Source organism: Ranitomeya variabilis, chromosome 7 (assembly GCF_051348905.1).
Source record: "Ranitomeya variabilis isolate aRanVar5 chromosome 7, aRanVar5.hap1, whole genome shotgun sequence".
In the NCBI taxonomy this organism is placed as follows: domain Eukaryota; kingdom Metazoa; phylum Chordata; class Amphibia; order Anura; family Dendrobatidae; genus Ranitomeya; species Ranitomeya variabilis.
The window spans coordinates 37,132,669-37,159,453 of NC_135238.1; the positions used below are offsets into that span (position 1 = coordinate 37,132,669).

The 26,785-nt window shown below is 46.7% G+C and overlaps 1 protein-coding gene across 1 annotated transcript in view; it reads right to left on the reverse strand.

The window, feature by feature from the left end:
* Nucleotides 1–26,785, reverse strand: part of LOC143785753 (cytochrome P450 2K4-like) — a 157,829-nt gene that overhangs the window by 52,346 nt on the left and 78,698 nt on the right. The gene's annotated exons all lie outside the window — the stretch shown is intronic.

The following is a 26,785-nucleotide window of genomic DNA, read 5'->3' on the forward strand; positions in this document are numbered from 1 at the left end:
GAAGCTCAGCTTTATTTAGTTGAGGGCAACACCAGGGAGGGGCAGAAGCCGTTAGTAGGCCCTAACCACCATTTTGTTTTTTAATAACCACTTAATGAGAGCCGGAAGGTTGAAGCTCAGCTTTATTCAGTTGAGGACAACACCAGGCAGGGGCACACAGACAGACACCTTTAGTAGGCCGGAAAAGCCTATTGCATTTTTTAAAATGGTAATTTGGAGCAGAAGGTTGAAGCTCAGCTTTATTCAGTTGAGGACAACACCAGGCAGGGGCACACAGACAGACACCTTTAGTAGGCCGGAAAAGCCTATTGCATTTTTTAAAATGGTAATTTAGAGCAGAAGGTTGAAGCTCAGCTTTATTTAGTTGAGGACAACACCAGGCAGGGGCACACAGACAGACACCTTTAGTAGGCCGGAAAAGCCTATTGCATTTTTTAAAATGGTAATTTGGAGCAGAAGGTTGAAGCTCAGCTTTATTTAGTTGAGGACAACACCAGGCAGGGGCACACAGACAGACACCTTTAGTAGGCTGGAAAAGCCTATTGCATTTTTTAAAATGGTAATTTGGAGCAGAAGGTTGAAGCTCAGCTTTATTTAGTTGAGGGCAACACCAGGCAGGGGCACACAGACAGACACCTTTAGTAGGCCGGAAAAGCCTATTGCATTTTTTAAAATGGTAATTTGGAGCAGAAGGTTGAAGCTCAGCTTTATTCAGTTGAGGACAACACCAGGCAGGGGCACACAGACAGACACCTTTAGTAGGCCGGAAAAGCCTATTGCATTTTTTAAAATGGTAATTTGGAGCAGAAGGTTGAAGCTCAGCTTTATTTAGTTGAGGACAACACCAGGCAGGGGCACACAGACAGACACCTTTAGTAGGCCGGAAAAGCCTATTGCATTTTTTAAAATGGTAATTTGGAGCAGAAGGTTGAAGCTCAGCTTTATTTAGTTGAGGACAACACCAGGCAGGGGCACACAGACAGACACCTTTAGTAGGCCGGAAAAGCCTATTGCATTTTTTAAAATGGTAATTTGGAGCAGAAGGTTGAAGCTCAGCTTTATTTAGTTGAGGGTAACACCAGGCAGGGGCACACAGACAGACACCTTTAGTAGGCCGGAAAAGCCTATTGCATTTTTTAAAATGGTAATTTGGAGCAGAAGGTTGAAGCTCAGCTTTATTTAGTTGAGGGCAACACCAGGGAGGGGCAGAAGCCGTTAGTAGGCCCTAACCACCATTTTGTTTTTTAAAAACCACTTAATGAGAGCCGGAAGGTTGAAGCTCAGCTTTATTCAGTTGAGGACAACACCAGGCAGGGGCACACAGACAGACACCTTTAGTAGGCCGGAAAAGCCTATTGCATTTTTTAAAATGGTAATTTGGAGCAGAAGGTTGAAGCTCAGCTTTATTCAGTTGAGGACAACACCAGGCAGGGGCACACAGACAGACACCTTTAGTAGGCCGGAAAAGCCTATTGCATTTTTTAAAATGGTAATTTGGAGCAGAAGGTTGAAGCTCAGCTTTATTTAGTTGAGGACAACACCAGGCAGGGGCACACAGACAGACACCTTTAGTAGGCCGGAAAAGCCTATTGCATTTTTTAAAATGGTAATTTGGAGCAGAAGGTTGAAGCTCAGCTTTATTTAGTTGAGGGCAACACCAGGCAGGGGCACACAGACAGACACCTTTAGTAGGCCGGAAAAGCCTATTGCATTTTTTAAAATGGTAATTTGGAGCAGAAGGTTGAAGCTCAGCTTTATTTAGTTGAGGGCAACACCAGGGAGGGGCAGAAGCCGTTAGTAGGCCCTAACCACCATTTTGTTTTTTAAAAACCACTTAATGAGAGCCGGAAGGTTGAAGCTCAGCTTTATTCAGTTGAGGACAACACCAGGCAGGGGCACACAGACAGACACCTTTAGTAGGCCGGAAAAGCCTATTGCATTTTTTAAAATGGTAATTTGGAGCAGAAGGTTGAAGCTCAGCTTTATTCAGTTTAGGACAACACCAGGCAGGGGCACACAGACAGACACCTTTAGTAGGCCGGAAAAGCCTATTGCATTTTTTAAAATGGTAATTTGGAGCAGAAGGTTGAAGCTCAGCTTTATTTAGTTGAGGACAACACCAGGCAGGGGCACACAGACAGACACCTTTAGTAGGCCGGAAAAGCCTATTGCATTTTTTAAAATGGTAATTTGGAGCAGAAGGTTGAAGCTCAGCTTTATTTAGTTGAGGACAACACCAGGCAGGGGCACACAGACAGACACCTTTAGTAGGCCGGAAAAGCCTATTGCATTTTTTAAAATGGTAATTTGGAGCAGAAGGTTGAAGCTCAGCTTTATTTAGTTGAGGACAACACCAGGCAGGGGCACACAGACAGACACCTTTAGTAGGCCGGAAAAGCCTATTGCATTTTTTAAAATGGTAATTTGGAGCAGAAGGTTGAAGCTCAGCTTTATTTAGTTGAGGGCAACACCAGGGAGGGGCAGAAGCCGTTAGTAGGCCCTAACCACCATTTTGTTTTTTAAAAACCACTTAATGAGAGCCGGAAGGTTGAAGCTCAGCTTTATTCAGTTGAGGACAACACCAGGCAGGGGCACACAGACAGACACCTTTAGTAGGCCGGAAAAGCCTATTGCATTTTTTAAAATGGTAATTTGGAGCAGAAGGTTGAAGCTCAGCTTTATTCAGTTGAGGACAACACCAGGCAGGGGCACACAGACAGACACCTTTAGTAGGCCGGAAAAGCCTATTGCATTTTTTAAAATGGTAATTTGGAGCAGAAGGTTGAAGCTCAGCTTTATTTAGTTGAGGACAACACCAGGCAGGGGCACACAGACAGACACCTTTAGTATGCCGGAAAAGCCTATTGCATTTTTTAAAATGGTAATTTGGAGCAGAAGGTTGAAGCTCAGCTTTATTTAGTTGAGGACAACACCAGGCAGGGGCACACAGACAGACACCTTTAGTAGGCCGGAAAAGCCTATTGCATTTTTTAAAATGGTAATTTGGAGCAGAAGGTTGAAGCTCAGCTTTATTTAGTTGAGGGCAACACCAGGGAGGGGCAGAAGCCGTTAGTAGGCCCTAACCAAAGTTGAAGGCCAAATGCAGTTTAATTTCTGATACTATAGGCCGAAAGCCAGAAGGTGGAAGCTCCGATTTAGACAGTGGAGGACAATTTGAATTAGGGACTGCAGACAGACTTAGTAGGCTGTCCCCTGTGGACCATGCATCCAACACATTAACCCATTGCGCCGTAATGGACACGTAATCTTCCGTGGCCATGCCTACAGGTCCATGCATCTGTTGTCAGGTGCATCTTTGTACTCACAGATTGCCAGAGTGCATGGACAATGCGGTCTTCTACATGCTGGTGGAGGGTTGGGATGGCTTTTCTCGCAAAAGAAGTGTCGACTGGTTAGCTTGTAGCGTGGTACAGCGTAGTCCATCATGGCCTTATTAATAGTAAATAAAATATATAACTAGGCTCTATGAACTTTTAAATAGGTTCCAGGGGTACACGGGCAGCATTGGTGTGGTCAGTGGAGGAGTATTGCAAGTAGGGGCTGCAGACAGGCTATCAAAGGCCTAAAATACCAAACAGTAGGCACTCATGGCAGTTTTACATCGGTTACATGGATACACAGGCAGGCACTCCAGGCAGCATTGTGGTCAGTGGAGGAGTATTGCAAGTAGGGGCCGCAGACAGGCTATCAAAGGCCTAAAATAACAAACAGTAGGCAGTCATGGCAGTTTTACATCGGTTACATGGATACACAGGCAGGCACTCCAGGCAGCATTGTGGTCAGTGGAGGAGTATTGCAAGTAGGGGCCGCAGACAGGCTATCAAAGGCCTAAAATACCAAACAGTAGGCACTCATGGCAGTTTTACATCGGTTACATGGATACACAGGCAGGCACTCCAGGCAGCATTGTGGTCAGTGGAGGAGTATTGCAAGTAGGGGCCGCAGACAGGCTATCAAAGGCCTAAAATAACAAACAGTAGGCAGTCATGGCAGTTTTACATCGGTTACATGGATACACAGGCAGGCACTCCAGGCAGCATTGTGGTCAGTGGAGGAGTATTGCAAGTAGGGGCCGCAGACAGGCTATCAAAGGCCTAAAATAACAAACAGTAGGCAGTCATGGCAGTTTTACATCGGTTACATGGATACACAGGCAGGCACTCCAGGCAGCATTGTGGTCAGTGGAGGAGTATTGCAAGTAGGGGCCGCAGACAGGCTATCAAAGGCCTAAAATAACAAACAGTAGGCAGTCATGGCAGTTTTACATCGGTTACATGGATACACAGGCAGGCACTCCAGGCAGCATTGTGGTCAGTGGAGGAGTATTGCAAGTAGGGGCCGCAGACAGGCTATCAAAGGCCTAAAATAACAAACAGTAGGCAGTCATGGCAGTTTTACATCGGTTACATGGATACACAGGCAGGCACTCCAGGCAGCATTGTGGTCAGTGGAGGAGTATTGCAAGTAGGGGCCGCAGACAGGCTATCAAAGGCCTAAAATAACAAACAATAGGCTCATTGCAGTTTTACAGCGGTTACATGGATACACAGGCAGCTAGGTGGTGAGTGGAGGAGTATTTAAAGTAAGGACCGCAGACAGGCTATCAAAGGCCTAACATAACAAACAATAGGCTCATGGCAGTTTTACAGCGGTTACATGGATAGACGGGCAGGCAGCTTGGTGGTGAGTGGAGGAGTATTTAAAGTAGGGACCGCAGACAGGCTATCAAAGGCCTAACATAACAAACAATAGGCTCATGGCAGTTTTACAGCGGTTACATGGATACACGGGCAGGCAGCTTGGTGGTGAGTGGAGGAGTATTTAAAGTAGGGACCGCAGACAGGCTTCAAAGGCCTAACATAAGAAAATGGGCTGGCTGTAGGCACTTTATAATTGGTTCCAGGGGTACACGGGCAGCAGTGGTCTGGTCAGTGGAGGACTAGTGGAAGGAGGGACCGCAGACAGGCTTCAAAGGCCTAACATAAAAAAATGGGCTGGCTGTAGGCACTTTATAATTGGTTCCAGGGGTACACGGGCAGCAGTGGTCTGGCCAGTGGAGGACTAGTGGAAGGAGGGACCGCAGACAGGCTTCAAAGGCCTAACATAAAAAAATGGGCTGGCTGTAGGCACTTTATAATTGGTTCCAGGGGTACACGGGCAGCAGTGGTCTGGCCAGTGGAGGACTAGTGGAAGGAGGGACCGCAGACAGGCTTCAAAGGCCTAACATAAAAAAATGGGCTGGCTGTAGGCACTTTATAATTGGTTCCAGGGGTACACGGGCAGCAGTGGTCTGGTCAGTGGAGGACTAGTGGAAGGAGGGACCGCAGACAGGCTTCAAAGGCCTAACATAAAAAAATGGGCTGGCTGTAGGCACTTTATAATTGGTTCCAGGGGTACACGGGCAGCAGTGGTCTGGTCAGTGGAGGACTAGTGGAAGGAGGGACCGCAGACAGGCTTCAAAGGCCTAACATAAAAAAATGGGCTGGCTGTAGGCACTTTATAATTGGTTCCAGGGGTACACGGGCAGCAGTGGTCTGGTCAGTGGAGGACTAGTGGAAGGAGGGACCGCAGACAGGCTTCAAAGGCCTAACATAAAAAAATGGGCTGGCTGTAGGCACTTTATAATTGGTTCCAGGGGTACACGGGCAGCAGTGGTCTGGCCAGTGGAGGACTAGTGGAAGGAGGGACCGCAGACAGGCTTCAAAGGCCTAACATAAAAAAATGGGCTGGCTGTAGGCACTTTATAATTGGTTCCAGGGGTACACGGGCAGCAGTGGTCTGGTCAGTGGAGGACTAGTGGAAGGAGGGACCGCAGACAGGCTTCAAAGGCCTAACATAAAAAAATGGGCTGGCTGTAGGCACTTTATAATTGGTTCCAGGGGTACACGGGCAGCAGTGGTCTGGTCAGTGGAGGACTAGTGGAAGGAGGGACCGCAGACAGGCTTCAAAGGCCTAAAATAACAAACAATAGGCTCATGGCAGTTTTACAGCGGTTACATGGATACACGGGCAGCTTGGTGGTGAGTGGAGGAGTAGTGCAAGGAGTGTCTGTCCCAGTACTCCCAAAATATAAATAGATGTTAATGTCTCGCAAAGCAACCAAAACAAAAAAAAAGGTGGCATACTTAGGTACAGGGGTGGGCTCATCTGCTGAGTTTCTGACATAGTAATTTGGCAGTAACTATTTAATGGTGCCAATATAGGACACAGACACAGACTACTTTAAGTTGCATCATAGATGTCTACAAATTTGTATTGTCAGTGCCAGACATTGAATGATGTCAGCGAATAGACTAAAGATTGGTGGAGCTGTGCGACATAATTTTGCATGTGGTAGAGCACATTTTTTGCTGGGGTAGGGGGGAACTCTCTAGAGGCCGGCGGGACCGCCCCAGGGCCCCTCATGTTACAACGGTGTGTCTGACGTTGGGTGCGCACCACCACCGCCAGAGACACTACATTGTACTATGAGGGACCCAGTAGCAATGCCGTCAACCAAAAGCGAGCACACCCACCTCTTCAGACAAACAGCAGTCTCACGGGTGCTTGCGCCAAGTCGCGATACCACGGCCCCGTGTGGGGAGTTTGGCCATTTAGGGAGGTGTAAACATGTCGTATGCTGTACAATCAGCTGCAGCAAATTAGACATTAGAAAAGTAATTCACAGGCAAGAGCCTTTCATAGGAAAGCTAGGTGTCGGCCGGGCAAGGTGGGGCAAAAGATTTCGAAATCCAGTTGTGGTTCATTTTAATGAATGTTAGATCGTCAACATTTTGGGTAGCCAGACGAGTCCTTTTTTCGGTTAATATTGAACCTGCAGCACTGAATACTCTTTCTGATAGGACACTTGCTGCCGGGCAAGCAAGCTCCTGCAATGCATATTCTGCCAATTCTGGCCAGGTGTCTAATTTGGAGGCCCAGTAATCAAATGGGAATGACGGTTGAGGGAGAACATCGATAAGGGATGAAAAATAGTTAGTAACCATACTGGACAAATGTTGTCTCCTGTCACTTTCAATTGATGCAGCAGTACCTGTCCTGTCTGCGGTCATAGCAAAATCACTCCACAACCTGGTCAGAAAACCCCTCTGTCCAACGCCACTTCTGATGTGTGCACCCCTAACACTCCTAGTCTGCTGCCCCCTGGAGCTCGTGTGAGAACGATCACGTGCGCTGTGTGCTGGGAATGCCTGAAGCAAACGGTCAACAAGAGTTGATTGTTTGGTTGCTAATATTTGTTCCAAGTTCTCATGTGGCATAATATTTTGCAATTTGCCTTTATAGCGTGGATCAAGGAGGCAGGCCAACCAGTAATCGTCATCGTTCATCATTTTCGTAATGCGTGTGTCCCTTTTTAGGATACGTAAGGCATAATCCGCCATGTGGGCCAAAGTTCCAGTTGTCAAATCTCCGGTTGTGATTGGTTGAGGGGCAGTTGCAGGCAAATCTACGTCACTTGTGTCCCTCAAAAAACCAGAACCCGGCCGTGACACGCAACCAATTTCCTGTGCCCCCGGGAAAGGTTCGGCATTAAAAATATACTCATCCCCATCATCCTCCTCGTCCTCCACCTCCTCTTCGCCCGCTACCTCGTCCTGTACACTGCCCTGACCAGACAATGGCTGACTGTCATCAAGGCTTTCCTCTTCCTCTGGTGCAGACGCCTGCTCCTTTATGTGCGTCAAACTTTGCATCAGCAGACGCATTAGGGGGATGCTCATGCTTATTACGGCGTTGTCTGCACTAACCAGCCGTGTGCATTCCTCAAAACACTGAAGGACTTGACACATGTCTTGTATCTTAGACCACTGCACACCTGACAACTCCATGTCTGCCATCCTACTGCCTGCCCGTGTATCCTCCCACAAATAAATAACAGCACGCCTCTGTTCGCACAGTCTCTGAAGCATGTGCAGTGTTGAGTTCCACCTTGTTGCAACGTCTATGATTAGGCGATGCTGGGGAAGGTTCAAAGACCGCTGATAGGTCTGCATACGGCTGGCGTGTACAGGCGAACGTCGGATATGTGAGCAAAGTGCACGCACTTTGAGGAGCAGGTCGGAGAACCCAGGATAAGTTTTCAATAAGCACTGCACCACCAGGTTTAAGGTGTGAGCCAGGCAAGGAATGTGTTTCAGTTGGGAAAGGGAGATGGCAGCCATGAAATTCCTTCCGTTATCACTCACTACCTTGCCTGCCTCAAGATCTACTGTGCCCAGCCACGACTGCGTTTCTTGTTGCAAGAACTCGGACAGAACTTCCGCGGTGTGTCTGTTGTCGCCCAAGCACTTCATAGCCAATACAGCCTGCTGACGCTTGGCAGTAGCTGGCCCATAATGGGACAACTGGTGTGCAACAGTGTCATCTGCCGATGGAGTGGTTGGCAGACTGCGTTCTGTGGAAGAGCTGTAGCTTCTGCAGGAGGACGAGGAGGAGGAGGAGGAGGGGGTGCGAACGCCTACAGCCAACTGTTTCCTAGACCGTGGGCTAGGCACAACTGTCCCTAAATTGATGTCGCCTGTGGACCCTGCATCCACCACATTCACCCAGTGTGCCGTGATGGACACATAACGTCCCTGGCCATGCCTACTGGTCCATGCATCTGTAGTCAGGTGCACCTTTGTACTCACAGATTGCCTGAGTGCATGGACGATGCGCTGTTTAACATGCTGGTGCAGGGCTGGGATGGCTTTTCTGGAAAAAAAGTGTCAACTGGGTAGCTCGTATCGTGGTTCAGCGTACTCCATCAGGGCTTTGAAAGCTTCGCTTTCAACTAACCGGTAGGGCATCATCTCTAACGAGATTAGTCTAGCTATGTGGGCGTTAAAACCCTGTGTACGCGGATGCGAGGATAAGTACTTCCTTTTTCTAACCAGAGTCTCATGTAGGGTGAGCTGGACTGGAGAGCTGGAGATCGTGGAACTTTCGGGTGTGCCGGTGTACATGGCAGACTGAGAGACGGTTGGAGACGGTATTGTTTCCGCCGGTGCCCTAGATGCAATATTTCCTCCTACAAAACTGGTGGTTCCCTGACCCTGACTGCTTTTGGCTGGCAAAGAAACCTGCACAGATACTGCCGGTGGTGCAGAAAATGGTGGCCTTACAGTGACGGAAGGGATGTTGCGTTGCTGACTAGCTTCATTGGCCGAGGGTGCTACAACCTTGAGGGACGTTTGGTAGTTAGTCCAGGCTTGAAAATGCATGGTGGTTAAGTGTCTATGCATGCAACTAGTATTTAGACTTTTCAGATTCTGACCTCTGCTTAAGCTAGTTGAACATTTTTGACAGATGACTTTGCGCTGATCAGTTGGATGTTGTTTAAAAAAATGCCAGACTGCACTCTTCCTAGACTCGGATCCCTTTTCAGGGATTGCAGACTGAGCTTTAACCGGATGGCAACGCTGTGCTCCAACAGGTTTTGGCTTTGACACGCGTTTTGGGCCAGATACGGGCCCGGCAGATGGAACCTGTGGCGATGTTGATGCCTGCTGCGGCCCCTCCTCCACCTCCGCTTCTGAACTACTGCCGCCTGCACCCTGTTCCCCCAATGGCTGCCAATCGGGGTCAATAACTGGGTCATCTATTACCTCCTCTTCGAGCTCGTGTGCAACTTCGTCTGTGTCACTGTGTTGGTCGGTGGTATAGCGTTCGTGGCGGGGCAACATAGTCTCATCAGGGTCTGATTGTGGATCTGTACCCTGAGAGGGCAATGTGGTGGTCTGAGTCAAAGGAGCAGCATAGTACTCTGGCTGTGGCTGTGCATCAGTGCACTCCATGTCAGAATATACTTGTAATGGGCATGGCCTGTTAAATGTTTCACTTTCTAAGCCAGGGACGGTATGTGTAAAGAGCTCCATGGAGTGACCCGTTGTCGCCTGCTGCATCCTTCTCTCTTGTTGTAGTTTTTGCTGAGGAGGACAAGGAAGCGACTTGTCCCTGACCGTGAACATCCACAAGCGACGCGCTGCTTTTACATTTACCAGTTTCGGAAGAGGAGGCAAAAGAGCTAGAGGCTGAGTCTGCAATGTAAGCCAAAACTTGCTGTTGCTGCTCCGCCTTTAAAAGCGGTTTTCCTACTCCCAGAAAAGAGAGCGTTCGAGGCCTTGTGTAGCCTGACGACGAAACTGGCTCCACAGCTCCAGACTTAGGTGGAATATTTTTATCCCCACGACCACCTGATGCTCCACTACCACTACCATCATTACCAGCTGACAATGAACGCCCACGACGACCTCTTGCACCAGACTTCCTCATTGTTTTAAAATCTTAACCAAAGTAACTTTATTTGTTGCTGTCAAACAACTTACACGGTGAGCTATAACTTCAGTATGATTTCAATATCCCTTAACAGGTTGGTGAGACCACAAGGAAAATCAGGCACAATGTTACACACTCTGTTTTCTGTGGCACAAAATCACAGAGATGACACACACGCAGGACTGTCACTCAAGCACTAATGTCAATATTAATCTCCCACCTAATTTATTTTTTTTTTTTTCTCAGGGAGACTTTAGAAACCAAATAATATTAAAAAAAAAAAAAAAAAAGGCTTTCTATGGCCCACAATTAGAGAGAGAGAGGTGGCACACCCAGGAGTCAAGACTGGCGCACAAGCTGAAAGGGCAATATTACTCTCCCACTGTTTTTTTATGTTTTTTTTTTTTTTTTCAGGGAGACTTTAGAAACCAAATAATATTAAAAAAACCAAAAAAAAAATAGCCTTTCTATGGCCCACTGAATGAGAGAGAGAGGTGGCACACCCAGGAGTCAAGACTGGCACACAAGCTGAAAGGGCAATATTACTCTCCCACTGTTTTTTTATGTTTTTTTTTTTTTTTTCAGGGAGACTTTAGAAACCAAATAATATTAAAAAAACCAAAAAAAAAAATAGCCTTTCTATGGCCCACTGAATGAGAGAGAGAGGTGGCACACCCAGGAGTCAAGACTGGCACACAAGCTGAAAGGGCAATATTACTCTCCCACTGTTTTTTTATGTATTTTTTGTTTTTTAAGGGAGACTTTAGAAACCCAATAATATTTAAAAAAAAAAAAAAAGGCTTTCTATGGCCCACTGAATGAGAGAGAGAGGTGGCACACCCAGGAGTCAAGACTGGCACACAAGCTGAAAGGGCAATATTACTCTCCCACTGTTTTTTTATGTATTCTTTGTTTTTTAAGGGAGACTTTAGAAACCCAATAATATTTAAAAAAAAAAATAAATAGGCTTTCTATGGCCCACTGAATGAGAGGGAGAGAGGTGGCACACCCAGGAGTCAAGACTGGCACACAAGCTGAAAGGGCAATATTACTCTCCCACTGTTTATTTATTTATTTATTTTTTTTTAAGGGAGACTTTAGAAACCCAATAATATTTAAAAAAAAAAAAAAATAGGCTTTCTATGGCCCACTGAATGAGAGGGAGAGAGGTGGCACACCCAGGAGTCAAGACTGGCACACAAGCTGAAAGGGCAATATTACTCTCCCACTGTTTTTTTATTTATTTTTTTTTTTTCAGGGAGACTTTAGAAACCAAATAATAAGAAAAAAAATAAATAAATAAATAGGCTTTCTATAGCCCACTGAATGAGAGATAGCACACACAGCAGTGGCACACAAGCCCTGACTGAGGCCAATATTTTTCTCCCACTGATTGATGTAGTGTTTTTGTGTTGAGGTAGATTTTAGAACACAAATCAAGGAAAAAAAAAATGCTTTCTATGGCCCACTGAATGAGAGAGAGGTGGCACACCCAGGAGTCAAGACTGGCACACAAGCTGAAAGGGCAATATTACTCTCCCACTGTTTTTTTATGTATTTTTTGTTTTTTAAGGGAGACTTTAGAAACCCAATAATATTTAAAAAAAAAAATAAATAGGCTTTCTATGGCCCACTGAATGAGAGGGAGAGAGGTGGCACACCCAGGAGTCAAGACTGGCACACAAGCTGAAAGGGCAATATTACTCTCCCACTGTTTTTTTATGTATTTTTTGTTTTTTAAGGGAGACTTTAGAAACCCAATAATATTTTAAAAAATAAATAAATAGGCTTTCTATGGCCCACTGAATGAGAGGGAGAGAGGTGGCACACCCAGGAGTCAAGACTGGCACACAAGCTGAAAGGGCAATATTACTCTCCCACTGTTTTTTTATGTATTTTTTGTTTTTTAAGGGAGACTTTAGAAACCCAATAATATTTTTTTAAAAAAATAAATAGGCTTTCTATGGCCCACTGAATGAGAGGGAGAGAGGTGGCACACCCAGGAGTCAAGACTGGCACACAAGCTGAAAGGGCAGTATTACTCTCCCACTGTTTTTTTATGTATTTTTTGTTTTTTAAGGGAGACTTTAGAAACCAAATAATATTAAAAAAAAATAAATAAATAAATAGGCTTGCTATAGCCCACTGAATGAGAGATAGCACACACAGCAGTGACACACAAGCCCTGACTGAGGCCAATATTTTTCTCCCACTGATTGATGTAGTGTTTTTGTGTTGAGGTAGAATTTAGAACACAAATCACGGAAAAAATAAATAGGCTTTCTATGGCCCACTCAGTGAGAGATGGCACACACAGGGATGGCACTGTAGCAGAAATGCCAATCTTAATCTCCCACAAAAAAAACAAAAAAAAAACAGGGACTGTCCTACAATTACTATCTCCCTGCAGTAATCTAAGCCAGGTATGGCAGGCAGCAATAGGAGTGGACTGATGCACAAATTAAATAAAAAGTGTGGACAAACAAAAAAGATAGCTGTGCAGAAAGGAAGGAACAAGAGGATATGTGCTTTGAAAAAAGCAGTTGGTTTGCACAGTGGCGTACACACAGCAATACAGCTATCACGGAGCCTTCTAGGGCAGCCCAATGAGCTACAGCGCTGAGGGGAAAAAAAAAAAAAAATAGCTTCCACAGTCCCTGCACACCGAAGGTGGTGTTGGACAGTGCAAATCGCTGCAGCACAAGCGGTTTGGTGGTTAGTGGACCCTGCCTAACGCTCTCCCTGCTTCTGACGAAGCGGCAGCAACCTGTCCCTAAGCTCAGATCAGCAGCAGTAAGATGGCGGTCGGCAGGAACGCCCCTTTATAGCCCCTGTGACGCCGCAGACAGCAAGCCAATCACTGCAATGCCCTTCTCTAAGATGGTGGGGACCAGGATCTATGTCATCACGCTGCCCACACTCTGCGTTCACCTTCATTGGCTGAGAAATGGCGCTTTTCGCGTCATTGAAACGCGACTTTGGCGCGAAAGTCGCGTACCGCATGGCCGACAAGCACAGGGGTCGGATCGGGTTTCATGAGACGCCGACTTAGCCAAAAGTCGGCGACTTTTGAAAATGATCAACCCGTTTTGCTCAACCCTAATGAGATCTACTAACAGCAAAACCTAATGGTCACCACTAGGGTTGAGCGAAACGGATCGTTCATTTTTATAAGTCGCCAACTTTTGGCAAAGTCGGCGTCTCATGAAACTGAGCCGATCCCTGTGTGGGGTCTGCCATGCGGTACGCAACTTTCGCGCCAAAGTCGCGTTTCAATGACGCTAAAAGCGCCATTTCTCAGCCAATGAAGGTGGACGCAGAGTGTGGGCAGCGTGATGACATAGATCTCAGTCCCCACCATCTTAGAGAAGGGCATTGCAGTGATTGGCTTGCTTTCTGCGGCGTCACAGGGGCTATAAAGGGGCGTTCCCTCCGACCGCCATCTTATTGCTGCTGATCTGAGCGTAGGGAGAGGTTGCTGCCGCTTCTTCAGAAGCAGGGATAGTGATAGGCAGGGTACATAAAGCCACAAACCGCTTGTGCTGTAGCGATTTCCACTGTCCAACACCACCTTTTGTTTGCAGGGACAGTGGAAGCTACATTTTTTTTCCGTCAGTGCTGTAGCACATTGGGCTGCCCTAGAAGGCTCCCTGATAGCTGCGTTGCTTTGTGTGTATGCCGCTGTGTAAACCAACTGCTTTTTTCAAAGCACAAATCCTGTTTTTCCTTCCTTTCTGCACAGCTATCTTGTGTGTTTGTCCACACTTTTGTGTGCAGCAGTCCTTTTTACAGCTGCCTGCCATACTTTTCTGAGATAACTGCAGGGAGATAAATATTGGCAAGTCTGCCTCTGTGCCATTGCTGTGTGTGGCATCTGTCTCTCATTGTGTGGCACGGAAAACACTGTGTAATACTTGGCCATTTTTTTGGGGGGGGTACATTCTCCCTTTTCAAAAAAAAAAAAAATTAGTGGGAGATAAATATTGGCAAGTCTGCCTCCATGCCATTGCTGTGTGTGGCATCTGTCTCTCATTGTGTGGCACGGAAAACACTGTGTAATACTTGGCCATTTTTTTGGGGGGGGTACATTCTCCCTTTTCAAAAAAAAAAATTGGGAGATAAATATTGTCAAGTCTGCCTCCGTGCCATTGCTGTGTGTGGCATCTGTCTCTCATTGTGTGGCACCGAAAACACTGTGTAATACTTGGCCTTTTTTTTGGGGGGGGGGTACATTCTCCCTTTTCAAAAAAAAAAATTAGTGGGAGATAAATATTGTCAAGTCTGCCTCCGTGCCATTGCTGTGTGTGGCATCTGTCTCTCATTGTGTGCCACTGAAAACACTGTGTAATATTTTTCTTTTTTTTCTTTTGGGGTACATTCTCCCTTTTCCAAAAAAAAAATTATTGGGAGATAAATATTGTCAAGTCTGCCTCTGTGCCATTGCTGTGTGTGGCATCTGTCTCTCATTGTGTGCCACTGAAAACACTGTGTAATACTTTTTCTTTTTTTTCTTTTGGGGTACATTCTCCCTTTTCCAAAAAAAAAATTATTGGGAGATAAATATTGGCAAGTCTGCCTCCGTGCCATTGCTGTGTGTGGCATCTGTCTCTCATTGTGTGCCACTGAAAACACTGTGTAATACTTGGCCTTTTTTTTTGGGGGGGTACATTCTCCCTTTTCCAAAAAAAAAATTATTGGGAGATAAATATTGGCAAGTCTGCCTCCGTGCCATTGCTGTGTGTGGCATCTGTCTCTCATTGTGTGGCACCGAAAACACTGTGTAATACTTGGCCTTTTTTTTTGGGGGGGGGGTACATTCTGCCTTTTCAAAAAAAAAAATTATTGGGAGATAAATATTGGCAAGTCTGCCTCCGTGCCATTGCTGTGTGTGGCATTTGTCTCTCATTGTGTGGCACCGAAAACACTGTGTAATACTTGGCCTTTTTTTGGGGGGGGGTTACATTCTGCCTTTTCAAAAAAAAGATTATTGGGAGAAAAATATTGGCAAGTCTGCCTCCGTGCCATTGCTGTGTGTGGCATCTGTCATTGTGTGCCACTGAAAACACTGTGTAATACTTGGCCATTTTTTTGGGGGGGGTACATTCTCCCTTTTCCAAAAAAAAAATTATTGGGAGATAAATATTGTCAAGTCTGCCTCCGTGCCATTGCTGTGTGTGGCATCTGTCTCTCATTGTGTGGCACCGAAAACACTGTGTAATACTTGGCCTTTTTTTTGGGGGGGGTACATTCTCCCTTTTCAAAAAAAAAAATTATTGGGAGATAAATATTGGCAAGTCTGCCTCCGTGCCATTGCTGTGTGTGGCATCTGTCTCTCATTGTGTGGCACCGAAAACACTGTGTAATACTTGGCCTTTTTTGGGGGGGGGGTACATTCTCCCTTTTCCAAAAAAAAAATTTTTGGGAGATAAATATTGTCAAGTCTGCCTCCGTGCCATTGCTGTGTGTGGCATCTGTCTCTCATTGTGTGGCACCGAAAACACTGTGTAATACTTGGCCTTTTTTGGGGGGGGGGTACATTCTCCCTTTTCAACAAAAAAAATTATTGGGAGATAAATATTGGCAAGTCTGCCTCCGTGCCATTGCTGTGTGTGGCATCTGTCTCTCATTGTGTGCCACTGAAAACACTGTGTAATACTTGGCCATTTTTTTTGGGGGGGGTACATTCTCCCTTTTCAAAAAAAAAATTATTGGGAGATAAATATTGTCAAGTCTGCCTCCGTGCCATTGCTGTGTGTGGCATCTGTCTCTCATTGTGTGGCACCGAAAACACTGTGTAATACTTGGCCTTTTTTTTGGGGGGGGTACATTCTCCCTTTTCAAAAAAAAAAATTATTGGGAGATAAATATTGTCAAGTCTGCCTCCGTGCCATTGCTGTGTGTGGCATATGTCTCTCATTGTGTGCCACTGAAAACACTGTGTAATACTTGGCCATTTTTTGGGGGGGGTACATTCTCCCTTTTCAAAAAAAAAAATTAGTGGGAGATAAATATTGTCAAGTCTGCCTCCGTGCCATTGCTGTGTGTGGCATCTGTCTCTCATTGTGTGGCACCGAAAACACTGTGTAATACTTGGCCTTTTTTTTTTTTAGGGTAAATTCTCCCAGAAAAAAATAAAATAGTGGGAGATTAAGATTGGCATTTCTGCTTGAGTGCTGGTCCTGTGTGTGCCATCTGTCTCAAATTATTGGGCCACAGAAAACCTAGTGTGTAACATTGGGCCTGATTTTCCTTTCAGTGTCAGGCACCTATAAAGGTATATATAAATCCTACAGAAGTTAGAGTTCACCTTATAAGTTGTTTTACAGTAACAAATAGCGTTACTTTGGTTACGTTTTGCAAACAATGAGGAAGTCTAGTGGAAGAGGTCATGGCCGTGGGCGGTCATTGTCAGCTGGTAATGATGGTAGTGGTGGTGGAGCATTAGGTGGTCGTGGTAAAAGCAGTACAGCACCTAAGTCTCGAGTTGTTGAGCCAGGTTCGTTGTCTGGCTACACAAGGCCTCGAACGCTCTCTTTTCTGGGAATAGGAAAACCACTTTTGAAGCCGGAGCAGGAGGAACAAGTATTGGCTTTCATTGCTGACTCTGCCTCTAGCTCTTTCGCCTCCTCCTTGGAAAGTGCCAAATGTCAGAGCAGTGCATCGTCAGTGGATGCTCCCGGTCAGGAACAAGACGCTTCCTTGTGTCCTTCACTAAAAACAACAGTTAAGGATGCGTCAGTCGACACAACAGGTTACTCCATGGAGCTCTTTACACATACCGTTCCTGGGTTAGACAGTGAAACAGTTAACAGGCCATGCCCATTAGAAGTTGAATCGGACATGGAGTGCACAGATGCACAGCCACAGCCAGATTACTATGCTGTTCCTTTGACTCAGACCAGAACATTGCCCTCGCAGTGTACTGAGGCAGAATCAAACCCAGCGGAGACTATGGTGCCCCGTCACGGACACTATACCACCGGCTTACACGGTGAAACAGACGAAATCGCACACGACATAGAAGAGGAGGTCATAGATGACCCAGTTGTGGACCCCGATTGGCAGCCATTGGGGGAACAGGGTGCAGGCGGCAGTAGTTCTGAAGCGGAGGAGGGGGAGCCGCAGCAGGCATCAACATCACAACAGGTTCCATCTACCGGGCCCGTATATGGCCAAAAACGCGTGGCAAAACCAAAACCAGTTGGAGGACAGCGTGGCCATCCGGTTAAAGAAGCTCAGTCTGCAATGCCTGAAAAGGTATCCGATAGTAGAAAGAGTGCAGTCTGGCATTTTTTTAAACAACATCCAAATGATCAGCGCAAAGTCATCTGTCAAAAATGTTCAACTACCTTAAGCAGAGATCAGAGAAACTTAAAAGTCTAAATACAAGTTGCATGCATAGACATTTATCCACCATGCATTTGCAAGCCTGGACTAACTACCAAACGTCCCTAAAGGTTGCAGCACCCTCGGCCAATGAAGCTAGTCAGCAACGCTACATCCCTTCCCTCCCTGTAAGCCGACCATTTCCCACACCACCTGCAGTATCTGTGCAGCTTTCATCGCCAGGCCAAAGCAGTCAGGGAATCACCAGGTTAGTAGTAGGAAACACTGCATGTAGGGCACCGGCAAGAATACCATCTCCAACCCTCTCTCAGTCACCCATGTCCACCGGCACCACCGCTAGTTCCACGATCTCCAGCTCTCCAGTCCAGCTCACCATACATGAGACTCTTGTTAGGAAAAGGAAGAACTCATCCTCGCATCCGCGTACACAGGGTTTGAACGCCCACATTGCTAGACTAATCTCATTAGAGATGATGCCCTACCGGTTAGTTGAAAGCGAAGCTTTCAAAGCGCTGATGGACTACGCTGTACCACGCTACGAACTACCCAGTCGGCACTTCTTTTCTAGAAAAGCCATCCCAGCCCTCCAACAGCATGTTAAAGACCGCATCGTCCATGCACTCAGGCAGTCTGTGACTACAAAGGTGCACCTGACAACAGATGCATGGACCAGTAGGCATGGCCAGGGACGTTACGTGTCCATCACGGCACACTGGGTGAATGTGGTGGATGCAGGGTCCACAGGGGACAGCAATATTGGGACAGTTCTGCCTAGCCCACGGTCAATGAAAGAGTTGGCTGTAGGCGTTCGCCCCCCCTCCTCCTCTTCCTCCTCCTCATGCAGAAGCGAGAGCTCATCCACAGACCGCAGTCGCACATCCACTCCATCCGCAGCTGCCACTGTTGCACACCAGGTGTGCCATTATGGGACAGCTAGTGGCAAGCGTCAGCAGGCTGTATTGGCAATGAAGTGTTTGGGCGACAACAGACACACCGCGGAAGTTCTGTCAGAGTTCTTGCAGAATGAAACTCAGTCATGGCTGGGCACTGTACATCTTGAGGCAGGCAAGGTAGTGAGTGATAACGGAAGGAATTTCATGGCAGCCATAGCCCTTTCCCAACTGAAACACATTCCTTGCCTGGCTCACACCTTAAACCTGGTGGTGCAGTGCTTCCTGAAAAGTTACCCGGGGCTACCCGACCTGCTCCTCAAAGTGGGCAGACTTTGCTCGCATATCCGCCGTTCGCCCGTACACTCCAGCCGTATGCAGAACTATCAGCGGTCTTTGAACCTTCCCCAGCATCGCCTAATCATCGACGTTGCAACAAGGTGGAACTCCACACTGCACATGCTTCAGAGACTGTGCGAACACAGGCGTGCTGTTATGTATTTGTGGGAGGATACACGGGCAGGCAGATGGATGGCAGACATGGAGTTGTCAGGTGTGCAGTGGTCGAAGCTACAAGACCTGTGTCAAGTCCTTCAGTGTTTTGAGGAATGCACACGGCTGGTTAGTGCAGACAACGCCATAATAGGCATGAGCATCCCCCTAATGCATCTGCTGATGCAAAGTTTGACGCACATAAAGGAGCAGGCGTCTGCAGCCGAGGAAGAGGAAAGCCTTGATAACAGTCAGCCATTGTCTGGTCAGGGCCGTGTAGAGGACGCTGTAGCGGGCGAAGAGGAGGACGACGAGGAGGATGATGGGGATGAGTACTTTTTGAATGAGGAAGCTTCTCCTGGGCCAACAGAAATTAGTGGCGTTGCAAGGCCGGGTTCTGTTTTTTTAAGGGAGACAAGTGACGTAGATTTGCCTGTAACTGCCCCTCAAACCAGCACAACCGCAGATTTGCCAACAGGAACTTTGGCCCGCATGGCGGATTATGCCTTACGTATCCTCAAAAAGGACCCACGCATTATTAAAATGATGAGCGATGACGATTACTGGTTGGCCTGCATCCTTGACCCTCGCTATAAAGGCAAATTGCAAAATATTATGCCACATGAGAACCTCGAACAAATCTTAGCAACCAAACAAGCTACTCTTGTAGACCGTTTGATTCAGGCATTCCCAGCACACAGCGCCGGTGATGGTTCTCACACGAGCTGCAGGGGGCTACATGGCAGAGGTGTTAGAGGTGCACAGATCAGAAGTGGCGTTGGACAGAGGGGTTTTCTGACAAGGTTGTGGAGTGATTTCGCAAAGACCGCAGACAGGACAGGTACTGCAGCATCTATTCAAAGTGACAGGAGACAACATTTGTCCACTATGGTTACTAACTATTTTTCAGCCCTTATCGATGTTCTCCCTCAACCATCATTCCCATTTGATTACTGGGCATCCAAATTAGACACCTGGCCTGAATTGGCAGAATATGCGTTGCAGGAGCTTGCTTGCCCAGCAGCTAGTGTGCTATCAGAAAGAGTATTCAGTGCTGCTGGTTCAATATTAACCGAAAAAAGGACTCGTCTGGCTACCCAAAATGTGGATGATCTCACCTTCATTAAAATGAACCACTCCTGGATTTCTAATTATTTTGCCCCACCTTTCCCGGCTGACACCTAGCTTTCCTATAAAAAGGTCTTGCTTTTGGACTGGTCTTACTGAGTGTTCAAATCTCTTAATTTGCAGCAGCTGTATGACCAGCATACGACATGTTTACACATCCCCAATGGGAAAACTCCCCCCACGGGGCCGTTGTCTCACTCTCGACACTTGGCGCAAGCACCCGTTAGTTACAGTGCTGTTTGTCAGAAGAGGTGGGTGTGCTCGCTTTTGGTCGACGGCACTGCCACTGGGTCCCTCATAGTACAATGTAGTGTCTCTGGCGGTGGTGGTGCGCACCCAACGTCAGACACACCGTTGTAACATGAGGGGCCCTGGGGCGGTACCGCCGGCCACAAGAGAGTTCCCCCCCCAGCTCAAACTGTGCTCTACCACGTGCAAAATTATCTCGCACAGCTCCACAAATGTTTAGTCTATGCGCTGACATCATTCAATGCCTGGCACTAACAAACAATAACAATTTGTTGACATCTATGATGCTAGTTAAAGTAGTCTGGGTCAGTGTCCTATATTGACACCAGTAAATACTAATTTACTGCCAAATTACTTTGTCATAAACTCTGCAGATGAGCCCACCCCTGTACCTAAGCATGCCACCCTTTTTTTATTTATAGTTGTTTTGCGAGACATTAACATCTATTTATTTTTTGGGAGTACTAACTGTGTCAGACACTTCTTGCAATACTCCTCCACTGACCACAATGCTGCCTGCCTGTGTATCCATGTAACCGATTTCAAACTGCCGTGACTGCCTACTGTTTGTTATTTTAGGCCTTTGTTAGCCTGTCTGCAGCCCCTACTTGCAATACTCCTCCACTGACCACAATGCTGCCTGCCTGTGTATCCATGTAACCGATTTCAAACTGCCATGACTGCCTACTGTTTGTTATTTTAGGCCTTTGTTAGCCTGTCTGCGGCCCCTACTTGCAATACTCCTCCACTGACCACAATGCTGCCTGGAGTGCCTGCCTGTGTATCCATGTACCCGATTTCAAACTGCCATGACTGCCTACTGTTTGTTATTTTAGGCCTTTGTTAGCCTGTCTGCAGCCCCTACTTGCAATACTCCTCCACTGACCACAATGCTGCCTGCCTGTGTATCCATGTAACCGATTTCAAACTGCCATGACTGCCTACTGTTTGTTATTTTAGGCCTTTGTTAGCCTGTCTGCAGCCCCTACTTGCAATACTCCTCCACTGACCACAATGCTGCCTGCCTGTGTATCCATGTAACCGATTTCAATCTGCCATGACTGCCTACTGTTTGTTATTTTAGGCCTATGTTAGCCTGTCTGCGGCCCCTACTTGCAATACTCCTCCACTGACCACACCAATGCTGCCCGTGTACCCCTGGAACCTATTTAAAAGTTCATAGAGCCTAGTTATATATTTTATTTACTATTAATAAGGCCATGATGGACTACGCTGTACCACGCTACAAGCTAACCAGTCGACACTTCTTTTGCGAGAAAAGCCATCCCAACCCTCCACCAGCATGTAAAAGACCGCATTTTCCATGTACTCTGGCAATCTGTGAGTACAAAGGTGCACCTGACAACAGACGCATGGACCTGTAGGCATGGCCACAGAAGATTACGTGTCCATTACGGCGCAATGGGTTAATGTGGTGGATGCATGGTCCACAGGGGACAGCCTACTAAGTCTGTCTGCAGTCCCTAATTCAAATTGTCCTCCACTGTCTAAATCGGAGCTTCCACCTTCTGGCTTTCGGCCTATAGTATCAGATATTAAACTGCATTTCGCCTTCAACTTTGGTTATGGCCTACTAACGGTGTCTGCCCCTGCCTGGTGTTTGTCCTCAACTGAATAAAGCTGAGCTTCATCCTTCTGGCTCTCATTAAGTGCTGTGTTTTTAAAAATTGGTGGTTAGGGCCTACTAACGGTGTCTGCCCCTCCCTGGTGTTTGCCCTCAACTGAATAAAGCTGAGCTTCATCCTTCTGGCTCTCATTAAGTGCTGTGTTTTTAAAAATTGGTGGTTAGGGCCTACTAACGGTGTCTGCCCCTCCCTGGTGTTTGCCCTCAACTGAATAAAGCTGAGCTTCATCCTTCTGGCTTTCGGCCTATAGTATCAGATATTAAACTGCATTTGGCCTTCAACTTTGGTTACGGCCTACTAACGGTGTCTGCCCCTGCCTGGTGTTTGTCCTCAACTGAATAAAGCTGAGCTTCATCCTTCTGGCTCTCATTAAGTGCTGTGTTTTTAAAAATTGGTGGTTAGGGCCTACTAACGGTGTCTGCCCCTCCCTGGTGTTTGCCCTCAACTGAATAAAGCTGAGCTTCATCCTTCTGGCTCTCATTAAGTGCTGTGTTTTTAAAAATTGGTGGTTATGGCCTACTAATGGTGTCTGCCCCTCCCTGGTGTTTGCCCTCAACTGAATAAAGCTGAGCTTCATCCTTCTGGCTTTCGGCCTATAGTATCAGATGTTAAACTGCATTTGGCCTTCAACTTTGGTTACGGCCTACTAACGGTGTCTGCCCCTGCCTGGTGTTTGTCCTCAACTGAATAAAGCTGAGCTTCATCCTTCTGGCTCTCATTAAGTGCTGTGTTTTTAAAAATTAGTGGTTAGGGCCTACTAACGGTGTCTGCCCCTCCCTGGTGTTTGCCCTCAACTGAATAAAGCTGAGCTTCATCCTTCTGGCTTTCGGCCTATAGTATCAGATATTAAACTGCATTTGGCCTTCAACTTTGGTTACGGCCTACTAACGGTGTCTGCCCCTGCCTGGTGTTTGTCCTCAACTGAATAAAGCTGAGCTTCATCCTTCTGGCTCTCATTAAGTGCTGTGTTTTTAAAAATTGGTGGTTAGGGCCTACTAACGGTGTCTGCCCCTCCCTGGTGTTTGCCCTCAACTGAATAAAGCTGAGCTTCATCCTTCTGGCTTTCGGCCTATAGTATCAGATATTAAACTGCATTTGGCCTTCAACTTTGGTTACGGCCTACTAACGGTGTCTGCCCCTGCCTGGTGTTTGTCCTCAACTGAATAAAGCTGAGCTTCATCCTTCTGGCTCTCATTAAGTGCTGTGTTTTTAAAAATTGGTGGTTAGGGCCTACTAACGGTGTCTGCCCCTCCCTGGTGTTTGCCCTCAACTGAATAAAGCTGAGCTTCATCCTTCTGGCTTTCGGCCTATAGTATCAGATATTAAACTGCATTTGGCCTTCAACTTTGGTTACGGCCTACTAACGGTGTCTGCCCCTGCCTGGTGTTTGTCCTCAACTGAATAAAGCTGAGCTTCATCCTTCTGGCTCTCATTAAGTGCTGTGTTTTTAAAAATTGGTGGTTAGGGCCTACTAACGGTGTCTGCCCCTCCCTGGTGTTTGCCCTCAACTGAATAAAGCTGAGCTTCATCCTTCTGGCTCTCATTAAGTGCTGTGTTTTTAAAAATTGGTGGTTAGGGCCTACTAACGGTGTCTGCCCCTCCCTGGTGTTTGCCCTCAACTGAATAAAGCTGAGCTTCATCCTTCTGGCTCTCATTAAGTGCTGTGTTTTTAAAAATTGGTGGTTATGGCCTACTAATGGTGTCTGCCCCTCCCTGGTGTTTGCCCTCAACTGAATAAAGCTGAGATTCATCCTTCTGGCTTTCGGCCTATAGTATCAGATGTTAAACTGCATTTGGCCTTCAACTTTGGTTACGGCCTACTAACGGTGTCTGCCCCTGCCTGGTGTTTGTCCTCAACTGAATAAAGCTGAGCTTCATCCTTCTGGCTCTCATTAAGTGCTGTGTTTTTAAAAATTAGTGGTTAGGGCCTACTAACGGTGTCTGCCCCTCCCTGGTGTTTGCCCTCAACTGAATAAAGCTGAGCTTCATCCTTCTGGCTTTCGGCCTATAGTATCAGATATTAAACTGCATTTGGCCTTCAACTTTGGTTACGGCCTACTAACGGTGTCTGCCCCTGCCTGGTGTTTGTCCTCAACTGAATAAAGCTGAGCTTCATCCTTCTGGCTCTCATTAAGTGCTGTGTTTTTAAAAATTGGTGGTTAGGGCCTACTAACGGTGTCTGCCCCTCCCTGGTGTTTGTCCTCAACTGAATAAAGCTGAGCTTCATCCTTCTGGCTCTCATTAAGTGCTGTGTTTTTAAAAATTGGTGGTTAGGGCCTACTAATGGTGTCTGCCCCTCCCTGGTGTTTGCCCTCAACTGAATAAAGCTGAGTTTCATCCTTCTGGCTTTCGGCCTATAGTATCAGATATTAAACTGCATTTGGCCTTCAACTTTGGTTACGGCCTACTAACGGTGTCTGCCCCTGCCTGGTGTTTGCCCTCAACTGAATAAAGCTGAGCTTCATCCTTCTGGCTCTCATTAAGTGCTGTGTTTTTAAAAATTGGTGGTTAGGGCCTACTAACGGTGTCTGCCCCTCCCTGGTGTTTGCCCTCAACTGAATAAAGCTGAGCTTCATCCTTCTGGCTTTCGGCCTATAGTATCAGATATTAAACTGCATTTGGCCTTCAACTTTGGTTACGGCCTACTAACGGTGTCTGCCCCTGCCTGGTGTTTGTCCTCAACTGAATAAAGCTGAGCTTCATCCTTCTGGCTCTCATTAAGTGCTGTGTTTTTAAAAATTGGTGGTTAGGGCCTACTAACGGTGTCTGCCCCTCCCTGGTGTTTGCCCTCAACTGAATAAAGCTGAGCTTCATCCTTCTGGCTTTCGGCCTATAGTATCAGATATTAAACTGCATTTGGCCTTCAACTTTGGTTACGGACTACTAACGGTGTCTGCCCCTGCCTGGTGTTTGTCCTCAACTGAATAAAGCTGAGCTTCATCCTTCTGGCTCTCATTAAGTGCTGTGTTTTTAAAAATTGGTGGTTAGGGCCTACTAACGGTGTCTGCCCCTCCCTGGTGTTTGCCCTCAACTGAATAAAGCTGAGCTTCATCCTTCTGGCTCTCATTAAGTGCTGTGTTTTTAAAAATTGGTGGTTAGGGCCTACTAACGGTGTCTGCCCCTCCCTGGTGTTTGCCCTCAACTGAATAAAGCTGAGCTTCATCCTTCTGGCTTTCGGCCTATAGTATCAGATATTAAACTGCATTTGGCCTTCAACTTTGGTTACGGCCTACTAACGGTGTCTGCCCCTGCCTGGTGTTTGTCCTCAACTGAATAAAGCTGAGCTTCATCCTTCTGGCTCTCATTAAGTGCTGTGTTTTTAAAAATTGGTGGTTAGGGCCTACTAACGGTGTCTGCCCCTCCCTGGTGTTTGCCCTCAACTGAATAAAGCTGAGCTTCATCCTTCTGGCTCTCATTAAGTGCTGTGTTTTTAAAAATTGGTGGTTATGGCCTACTAATGGTGTCTGCCCCTCCCTGGTGTTTGCCCTCAACTGAATAAAGCTGAGATTCATCCTTCTGGCTTTCGGCCTATAGTATCAGATGTTAAACTGCATTTGGCCTTCAACTTTGGTTACGGCCTACTAACGGTGTCTGCCCCTGCCTGGTGTTTGTCCTCAACTGAATAAAGCTGAGCTTCATCCTTCTGGCTCTCATTAAGTGCTGTGTTTTTAAAAATTAGTGGTTAGGGCCTACTAACGGTGTCTGCCCCTCCCTGGTGTTTGCCCTCAACTGAATAAAGCTGAGCTTCATCCTTCTGGCTTTCGGCCTATAGTATCAGATATTAAACTGCATTTGGCCTTCAACTTTGGTTACGGCCTACTAACGGTGTCTGCCCCTGCCTGGTGTTTGTCCTCAACTGAATAAAGCTGAGCTTCATCCTTCTGGCTCTCATTAAGTGCTGTGTTTTTAAAAATTGGTGGTTAGGGCCTACTAATGGTGTCTGCCCCTCCCTGGTGTTTGCCCTCAACTGAATAAAGCTGAGCTTCATCCTTCTGGCTTTCGGCCTATAGTATCAGATATTAAACTGCATTTGGCCTTCAACTTTGGTTACGGCCTACTAACGGTGTCTGCCCCTGCCTGGTGTTTGCCCTCAACTGAATAAAGCTGAGCTTCATCCTTCTGGCTCTCATTAAGTGCTGTGTTTTTAAAAATTGGTGGTTAGGGCCTACTAACGGTGTCTGCCCCTCCCTGGTGTTTGCCCTCAACTGAATAAAGCTGAGCTTCATCCTTCTGGCTTTCGGCCTATAGTATCAGATATTAAACTGCATTTGGCCTTCAACTTTGGTTACGGCCTACTAACGGTGTCTGCCCCTGCCTGGTGTTTGTCCTCAACTGAATAAAGCTGAGCTTCATCCTTCTGGCTCTCATTAAGTGCTGTGTTTTTAAAAATTGGTGGTTAGGGCCTACTAACGGTGTCTGCCCCTCCCTGGTGTTTGCCCTCAACTGAATAAAGCTGAGCTTCATCCTTCTGGCTTTCGGCCTATAGTATCAGATATTAAACTGCATTTGGCCTTCAACTTTGGTTACGGCCTACTAACGGTGTCTGCCCCTGCCTGGTGTTTGTCCTCAACTGAATAAAGCTGAGCTTCATCCTTCTGGCTCTCATTAAGTGCTGTGTTTTTAAAAATTGGTGGTTAGGGCCTACTAACGGTGTCTGCCCCTCCCTGGTGTTTGCCCTCAACTGAATAAAGCTGAGCTTCATCCTTCTGGCTCTCATTAAGTGCTGTGTTTTTAAAAATTGGTGGTTATGGCCTA